This window comes from Prosopis cineraria, unplaced genomic scaffold, assembly GCF_029017545.1.
Source record: "Prosopis cineraria cultivar Desert tree isolate PC_DT_omini unplaced genomic scaffold, ASM2901754v1 PC1, whole genome shotgun sequence".
NCBI classification, from domain to species: domain Eukaryota; kingdom Viridiplantae; phylum Streptophyta; class Magnoliopsida; order Fabales; family Fabaceae; genus Prosopis; species Prosopis cineraria.
Window position 1 is genome coordinate 42,000,757 of NW_026555332.1, and position 10,179 is coordinate 42,010,935.

General features: G+C 30.7%; 1 pseudogene; it reads left to right on the forward strand.

The window, feature by feature from the left end:
• Window positions 1–2,650: 2,650 nt before the first annotated feature.
• On the forward strand, window positions 2,651–4,905 carry LOC129310671 (wax ester synthase/diacylglycerol acyltransferase 4-like; annotated as a pseudogene).
• Window positions 4,906–10,179: the final 5,274 nt, after the last annotated feature.

Sequence of the window (10,179 nt, forward strand, 5' to 3'; positions counted from 1 at the left end):
TAATATATCAGATTAAAATTTAATATTTAAATTACTTCTGAACTTCTAATTTAATATTTAAATTACATACTAATACTTTGAAATATGGCCCCAAGGCGCAACTCCATAATAACGAAAAGGCTGTATGGGTCCGCTTGAAGTTGAAACATGGGAATCAGAATTTAAATATTTAAATACAATACGGTCTCTGTCCATATTTTTAATTACAAATATCACAATACTATTAGGGGAACATGTATTGACAATTTGACATTAAAAACCGTCCCTAATTTATCTAGCTGCGAATTGCTCACAAATAGAGGCGTCACTAAAATTTTTGCCACGGACTAGCAAAATTTATGTTATAAAATTTTCACAAAATCTTTATTATATTTTTTAGAGTTAAAATATATTGGTAAGTTGTTCAATTGTAAATAAACTTAAGTTAATGTGGGATTTTCATACCAAATAAAATTGAGTTTAATAAATAATATAAAATTAAAAAAGACTCAAACTCTTTTTTAAATTAAAATATGATATTCTTTCACTACTCTTGCTTGTCTGTCCTTTCATTCTTTTCCAAATGGTTGCACACTATTTCCAACAAATGATATTAGAGTTAGAATTTGTTCCAAACCTAAAAAAGCCCATTTGCACATTGTTTGAGGGCATTTTTCATATGAGGAACTTATGATAAAATCACACTTGAGAGAAAAATTATTAGTTTATTCAAATGTGAATCCATTGTTGATTTATCTAAATGTAAGCCGATTTAAATCAACATAAAAAGTCAAATAAAGTTATCATTAATAACTAATATAAAATTTAAAAAATATTATTTGTATTTTTTTTTATTGAAACAAGTGGCATCAAATTAAACTTATGCTGCCACATTTAACTTAGAACAATTGAAAACCTTGCCTTCCTCATACGTGCAGGGATTTAACAATGATCTTCTGAAATTCGACACTCAAGTATGAATAATTAATTCACAACTTACTCCATTTTGTTTATTAAAAAAAGAAGAGTCAAAGGACATTTTTGTCTCACTTTTTGGTATTCTAAACTTTTGTGTGATACAATTTTTTTTAATTTTTAAAAGTGGTTCACTGAGTACTTTACCATTAAAAAAGTTAACTTTAAAAATTTAAAATTGTAAAAAAAACCATTCAAAATTACATAAAAGGACCATATAAAAATTAATATTAATTAAGTCTTCTAAATTACGTATAAATAATAGGATATAAATATTATTTCTTACCATGTAAAAGGCCCAAATGACCCATTTTTTAAATGTTTGTCGCTATCCATCACATGCCACGTTAGCAAAAAAACAGCAAGGTTAATTGCTAACTAGTAGAAAACATTTTTTACACCTTGAAAAAATAGTTCAGGAGAAAAATTGTCTAACTTATCAATACAGGATGCTTATTGCTCATAAAAAAAAATTCAAAGATAAAAATACACCTTAACCCTATAATAAAAGTAAAAACTTTATAGGTAGTGTATGGATTACTAGGTTGAATTACAATCTCAGTCAAAATTCAAGTATTTAAAACTTGTTGCTTGGGTAATGTAAAAAAATTTAAAGTAAAAAAGAAATGAGCTTAAATTTGAAGCAGAATGAAAATTGGAAGTGACAAATTTATGCCCATTGTTTAATTAGTCAGCGAGCATGAGAAATAAGAAGAGTGAGAGACTAACAAAGGCATTAATAGTGAAAATGTAAAGAAAATAAGAAAGTTAGAGTATGTAGAATTTCAAATAATTAGAGTTTAGAGAAAATTCAAAATTACAAATCCTCTTACTTGCAATTACACCATTACAGAAATACTGTCTCTTATAACGAGGAAGGGGCCAGGAGGGAGTAATTAATTTCATTAATGTGTTAATTATTACCAGAGAACCCAGCTGAAGCTATGTGGATGAGGATGGATACAATTCAAATAAAGATCCCATATTTAATTTAAACGGGTCAGGTCCAATTACTTTCAGAGACACGTAGATCCAATAATTTTGGCATTGGTTGATCATATTTTACATAATAATCGTATATTTTTAGGTATTCATTCATGATAAGTATACATTGTCGCTTTTCATGTTATTTATTCACAAGCCCTACAAAATTAACTTCGTTGATGATATTTTTAGGTATTCATTATACACAAGTATTGTCAAATTGATGTGTCACATAATGGTCATAATAAATGTGGATACAACTACCAATTTCTTGCTTATGTAAAATGGGTCAAAGCGTTGAAGGTGGTTCACCACACCCTATCCGTGTTTCCTAATATAATATATATATATATATATCGCAACAGCTTTTGACTCCACCCATAATATTTCTGAACTCGTTCATGCATGTTTTTAATATTATGTGGGAGATTTGTTTAACTTTATCACTTTAAAAAAGAGCTTCATTGCAGGAGGTAGCCCACGCATGAGAGACTATTTCAAAAAAAAAAAAAAAACTGACGATTACTGTCATAAGCTATAGCCCATCAGTTCATCTATTTGAAAATTTGGCGAATTACGGATGAGCAAGAAACCATCTTCCACGTGCGTAAGGCAGGCAATTGCCTGGCACGTCTCGTCGTCATCTTATGTATTATATATAAACTATATCAGCCTCTCTTCGCATTCTCATATACTCTAGAGGCCTTTGGCAGTAGCATAATACACTTGTGATCGCTAACATAATATTGCAGAAAAACAGTACGCAGGACGATGAAGCAGTATCAACAAGAAGAAGAAGAAGCAGTCCCAGTGAGTCCCATGGGACAATACTTCAACAGTTCTGTGCTTTGCATTTACATTATTGGAGTTTTAGAGTTCCAAGTTCCTTTTGATGAATCTCTAGCAATTCCTCTCCTCAAACGTCTCTTCCTTCCTATCAACCCTCGCTTCTCTTCCATCATGGTCACCCTCCTCCTCTCCCTCTTGCTTCTTAATTATTATTTTATTAATTCTATATATTTTTGTACATTCTTCATTTATTTAATTAGTTTCACCGAATGACAGTATCTGCTGGAAACTGCATTAGTAATTATTTGTATTGTTAGGTTTCATCGTCAAACTCCTACGACTTGTTTTAAATTTTGTTTCCATTTTATTATTTGGGTATCCTTGTAAATTAATGAGAAATAAAATTCTGCCAGAGCAGGTGCAAGATGAAAGTGGAGAGAAACAATGGAAGAAAGTGGAAGTAAACTTGAAAGATCATATTAACATCCCTATATTCCCCAAATGCAAGTCAAAGGAATCATATGACAAGTATTTTGCTGATTACTTGTCAAGAATAGCAATAGAGAAGCTTCCTCAAAGCAGGCCATTATGGGAAATTCACATCGTGAGTTACCCGACAAGTAGTGCATCAAGCACTCTCATATTCAAACTCCACCATGCCCTCGGCGATGGATACTCCCTCATGGGTGCTCTTCTCTCTTGTCTTAAGAGAGCTGATGATCCCTCTCTTCCTTTGTCTTTCCCTTCCCTCAAACCATCGATAATGTCCGTCAACCAGAGCTTGTTCAACAAAATTTCATGGTGATGTCCTTGGCCTGGAATACTCTAACTGATTTGTGGTGGGGCATATTGAAGAGTAACGTCATTGAAGATGATGAGACACCTATTAGATCTGGATTTGAAGGAGTGAAGACTCGTCCAATCACTATATCTACTATGGAATTCTCTCTTGACCAAATCAAACGAATCAAGTCTAGACTTGGAGTGGTAAGCCCTCAATTTTTCTTAGTGGTTTTTTACGTAAGTTTCAACAACTCATGTATAGTAAGTTACCTGCTCTAATATTTCTTTCTTTCCCCTTCAAATACAGACAATAAATGATGTCATAACAGGAATTGTTTTCTATGGGACCCGATTGTACATGCAAGATATGAATAACAAATCAAGGGCTTCAAACTCCACAGCGTTGGTGCTGCTGAATACGAGAAACACTGAAGGTTACCAATCTATCGATGACATGCTTAATGCGAAGGCCAAAGGGCCATGGGGGAATCGTATTTCCTTCTTGCATGTGCCGATTCCGAAGTTAGAAAATGAAAGAATTTCAGATCCACTGGAATTTATTTGGGAAGCACATAATATAATCAAGAGAAAGAAACAATCTTTGGCTGTTCCTCTCACCGGGATGCTTCTGGAAATGGAGAGTAAATTCAAAGGCTATGAGGTATTTGTATGGGCGCATGTGGCTTTTAAACCCTTTAGTATCCCCTTAATTAACGAGTAGTACTGATAAGTATTTAATTGCTTATAATATAACCTAACATTTGTTTTGCGTATATGTTTGCTGTTGTTGCAGTCTGTGGCTAGGCACATTCATGGCACGGTGAAAAAGTCAAGTACGGTAATTACAAATTTGATCGGACCATCAGAACGAATGTCTTTGGCCAACCATCCGGTAAAAGGCTTGTATTTCACAATTGCTGGAGGTCCTGAGGTACTTTAATTTTCCAGTCAATGACGAGCAATATAAAAGCTAGTTTATATAAAATTTATGTTTGACGTTGCTGACCACCATTTGAATTTTAATGGGTGACAGAGCCTCGTGATATCAATGATGAGCTACATGGGAGTTCTAAGAGTGACACTCAAGACAGAAAAATATTTCATTGACGAATACAAACTGAAATCTCGCATCAAAAGTGCCTTTGACATTGTGCTCAAGGCAGCTATGGAAATTCCTTAATGAAACCAGAAGTTAGGAGCTTGTACTAAACGTAGTCTTAAAGTCCAGATCGGAGCGTGCTACATATGAAGCTATATATATATATATATATATTTCATATTTGTCTATTTATGATATTATTTAATTTGTTTGTATGTCTGCATGTCGAGTCTAAATAACAAAGCTACGTTGATTTGTCGAATGTTGTTATAATCTTCTCATTTTGTATGCCAAAAAGAAAATGGAAATTACTTATTTATCAATATTGCCGATATAAGAAAACCCATTATTTATTGCTCCGTATCACTTGCGGCTCCACAAATAAAAGGTTGACAGGAAGAAAGGCCAAGGCCGAAAGTTGAAATTTGATTTTTTTTTTCTTTGCCAACAAGTTGAAATATTTAATCGATCATACATCCAATTTTACCCAAGGGATACGCAGTCACGCAAGCATTGATAGCGGCCAGTATTGGCAAATAATGTCACAGAATTTTAAAAACTGGACCAGATTGAAGAGACTGACCAGTTGGATCATCAATTGGCCAGATGGCATAACGGCTCGAATTTTTCAAAAATCAAAAGGTTAAGCCGAGTTGAGTCGGGTCAAATCGAGTAATTAAAGAATTGAGAACCGCCGGATCAAATGGGTCTAAAGCTTTTTCGAAAAAGATGAATCTAAATTCCAAAATTAAATGATAACGTTGGGCGGGCTGAACCTGAACCAATAATTGTAAATTGTCAATCAGTATATTTTTTAAATAATTCATATGACAGGTGCTAATTCTTGTTTGCACAGTTTTTAACAATTTCACATTTATTTTTTATATTTATATTGTTATATATGTATACAATATTATTTTTATTTAATTATTTTGACTGTCCGTTTAACCGATTAAGCCATATATTGTGAATTATTGACTTTTCTGATTTGCAATTCGGTTTGACTTTTAAAACACTTATTAAACATGACATAAAATTTGGGAGGGTATAGTGTTTATATACATACACACATATACATAAGATAATTTTCAAAATTTTAGGAATTATTAATCTTTTTTTTTAAATACCCCTACTCAATCAAGAAGGAAAAAACTGGGTCCACCTCGAATAAAGTGAATTAAGAGAAAGCATTAATTGAATGCAGAAGTGAAAAAAATAGAAAAGTTTTAGATGACATGTGGCGGTGGAGGAACAATCTGGAAGTAGAGAGAGTTCGTTGCATGGTAATCTTCAAAAATATTAAATATTTCCTGTGTTTTAAATTATAAAATATTTTTTAATATATCAAAACATAAGACACTTTGATAAAAATAGAAGGAAAAATTAATCTTTTAATCCATCAACTTTTAACTTACTTGTAACTCAGTCCCCCAATTATGACTCGTTGAGACTCAGTCTTTCAACTATAACTCATTGTGACTCAATTCCTCAACTTTTGATTCACTTATAATTCGGTCCTTATTTTTTAATTTTTTTTAAAAAAATTTTATCAAATAAGAGGGATACAAAAATGCTCATATATTATTCTAAAATACCCTCCTCTTACTCATTGATGTGAGATATAAGTTAACATAAAAAAAATTAATAAAAGTTCAAGGACTAATTTGTAAGTGATTTAAAAGTTGAGGGACTGAGTCATAGACGAGTCATAGTTGAGAGACTAAATTACAAGTGAATTAAAAATTGAAGGCTAAAAGATCATTTTTTCCAAAATAAAATTTCATTAATGATGCTTTTTAATATTATCATTCTCATATATTCTCTCTCTTCAATGAAGCATTAAATAAAAGATATTTTTTAAAGTTTATATTTTTATTGTCTTGAAAAAATAAAGTTGTAAAGTGTATTTAATAAGTTTATTGATATATAAGATTTTATTTAAAAGTATTTTATAATTTAAAATAAAGGGGGTACAATTTTATCTTTGTCCATTGACTATCTTTTATTTTGTTTATATCTCTTGAAGTATATTAATGTTGTGCCAATGTGTACTTTTCCAAGACACACACAAAAAAACACACACATATAAAAATCTTGTGTAAACGTGAAAAACTACCATCCCTAATTAAATTAAGCATTGATAGTTGAAAGCGCCAATGATGTTGGTTGCGATAAGATTATTTTTGAAACTGTCTGTCTGCTACTATCAAAACTCGTCTGATATCCCTCAATAAGCCTGATTTATATGATTGGATGTGTCATTCGTGATTGTGTCGTTGCTCTTTCCGAGAAGGCGTAATTGAGCAGTTGATTTCCTTGCAGCAGATGCTTTTAAGGAAATAACGTGCCCCTTGCCATGTGTGTTGGCACCACCGCTTTCTTTGTCTACCATTCCAATTAACCTCATGTGCGGAAGATGATAAATTCATCGATCTGCAGCTATTTTTACGTCTGATATTCTTGGTGTTGTTTGGTTTTGAATTGTTTGTGTTCTTCCTTTATTTGGTTATTTCATGTTGCATTGCCTCTGGTACGTTGGCCTTCAGTTTAATGATATGTGAGTATCTTTTGATTTAAAAACATAATATTTGATAACGACTACCATCAGCAAATAAATATCGACCACTTTCAAAGAGAAACAGAGACTATAATTCGGGGCACTCATGACCGATCACATTAATTGGACGGTTATCCGACAACCGCGAACTACTAAACATTCTTCCAAAATTATTATTAACCAATTTACATTTTTTAAAAAAACGTTAAGGTATTGATTTTCTAAAAAATTGCACATCTTTTTAATCATGCCATTGATTGCAATAAATATAATATTTAACTTATTCAAAACACTCTCATTTATTACTCAATAAAATAAGGTTATAATTAAAAAAATACATAATACTTATCCAATACCCTATATTTTTAACTAAGTTAAAGAGTTTATAAGAAATGACTTATATTATGATTCAAAAAGAGTAAGTTACTCCAAGTAAGGATAATAAAATCATCTTGAAAGTAAATTAATTTCCAATTTTGTCCTAATTTTTTTTAAAAAAGAATGATCTGATATGTGAGAAAAGTTTTCTTAAAAATTAAAATATTGCACTTTTTAAAATTTGTTGGAAGGTATTTTTAGCATTGTACATCAAAGATTAGAGAAAAAAAAAAGTCAAATGACTTATGTAAAGAACCAATAAATTAAACATTCTAGAATGTGACTAGCAAATAAAACCGAAGAGAGTACTTTTTAAAATTAAACTAATCGATCAATTACAAAATTTGTGTGGAATATTCTTTGTACTTACTCCGTCAGTCTTTCCATTTTGTATGTTGCTTTTAACTAATTCACCAGAATTAAGGTGAATTAGTTAGACTAATAAAAATATTTTAAAAATAAATCATTTTTTCAAGTTTACTCTTAAACATAACTAGTTATATAAGTTAGCATCTTATATATAGGTAACGATAACGTCATTTTTTCTTTTGCCTTTTCAAGTCCTTCTATTTTCCATGCCATGCATCCACGACACTTTTCAAGCATTGGCGCGTTCATGATGAGAAGAAGAGAGACTGGAAATGGGGGAATCCAAAACAAAAGAATAAAAGTGATTGGAGATGTGTGTAGAATTTCTTCGAATTAAAACTGAAACATCTTTGAACAGCTTGATTTTCATCTTCTTTTGGGAAAAGACAGGAGAGCATTTTTGGAAACATCCTTTAAAAAATTGCTCAGAAAGAGAGTGAGCCACTGATATTAATATTAAGGAACCAAACAATGTTCTAAAAGGCGACTTACAAAAGAACCTGAGTCATTACATTTTTCATATTAAACTAATCGATCGATTTTTTAATATGCGAGAAAGATATAAATTACAAAGGGTCCCAACGCCCAATCAATTATATAACTACAATTAATACGAGAGAAAGAGAAATGCAATTAATTGGAACTGCATCAGTCCTTGTGCTATCCCTCTCCCATGCATTTATATGCAGGACCATACTAATAAATTATGCCACAAATCAAAACTACAAACAACGTTAGAGTCAGTACCCTCCAGCAACAATGTGGGAGAAAATGCAATTTCTATATTTTTCTCACTTCAAGTGAGACTCTAATCTATTAGTACTACTTTTTTTTAATGTTATATATTACTCTGGCCTTTAATATAAGATGAAGTTTAAAAGTTTTTTTAATCCTGAATATAAGAAGTTAGAGTAATAATTTTTTTTCAAGTTTATCCTTTGTATATTTATTGTCATTTGAACTCCTAAACAATAATTTATTTTAATCATTAATTACAAAGAAAGGTAAAATTGAAAAGTTACATATTTCTTAAAATTTTAATTTTGGCTAAAGTATAATTTTAATCCTCTAACTTTATATAAAATTTATATTTGATCCCTTAATTTTATAAACTATCTTTTCAGTCATAAAATCCTAACACCATTAGTTTTAAATAATTTTTTTTGTATCGATCATTATTATTGTAAAAAATTAAATTTAATATGTCAACATTTGAGAATATTTTATCAATATTTAAAAATTTAATATAAAAAATTTTGTGATTAAATTAAGGTGTTAGAATTAAATGACTTAAAAATACTTTATAAAACTAAAGGATCAAAATGAAATTTTGTATAAAGTTAATGGGTTAAAGGTATATTTTAGCCTTTTAATCTTATAATTATCATTTCTTACAACCACGAAATTTGTTAACTTCATCTTATATTAAAAATTGGAGGGAGTATAAGTTATCTTCTAGAGGAATTTTGTGATGCTAAATATAAATTCGAGCATGAATAATTGCTTTATTTCAAATATACAATTCTTCTTAATTTCCAATAATTAAAGAGATACAGAACGTTTATTTTTAAAATTTATGATATTTATCAAGGTAAAAATAAAAATCAAAGCAATTTTAGTTTTAAACAATTTCAATAATATATATAATTAACTTTTCTTGATTCATGTGAACATGGTTATATTATATTATATTATAAAGCCACACAAATTAAGGACAAAGCAATAACACAGTAACAGAAGGAGTAAAATATAAAGAACAGATGTTAAAAAGGTTAAAAAAAAAAAACACTACTTGTGTACTCATGACCCATTGACCCGTCCGAATTAGTTACGACTGTGAAGAAGTGAACCGATTTTTTTTTTAATTATACACATTTAAAAAGAGAGAGAGAAGCAAACGAACAAGGATTGCCCCAACCTCCCACAGTTTACTTCTATCCTTGAAAATAATTAAAATTTGAACATAAATAACTAAATAGTTCATGATGTGCGATGCACATGAGTAGTGAAAGTCTCAGATTATTGAAGCGCGCCTTGTAGAGTAATGTATAGTCATCGCCAAATACAGGCCAGTGATTCCATCTGAAAATCAATGAGCATGTGTATTGAGAATTACAGATGAACAAGAAGCCACCACAAGTTGCCTGCCATGTGTCTATGGAGCGTTTCCTGTCATATTTCTTCTGTCCTCTTCCTCATTTTCATTATTCCATGTAACTATATATGTCAGCATCTGATCGATCTCCTCAGGTGCCCATACCTTCAG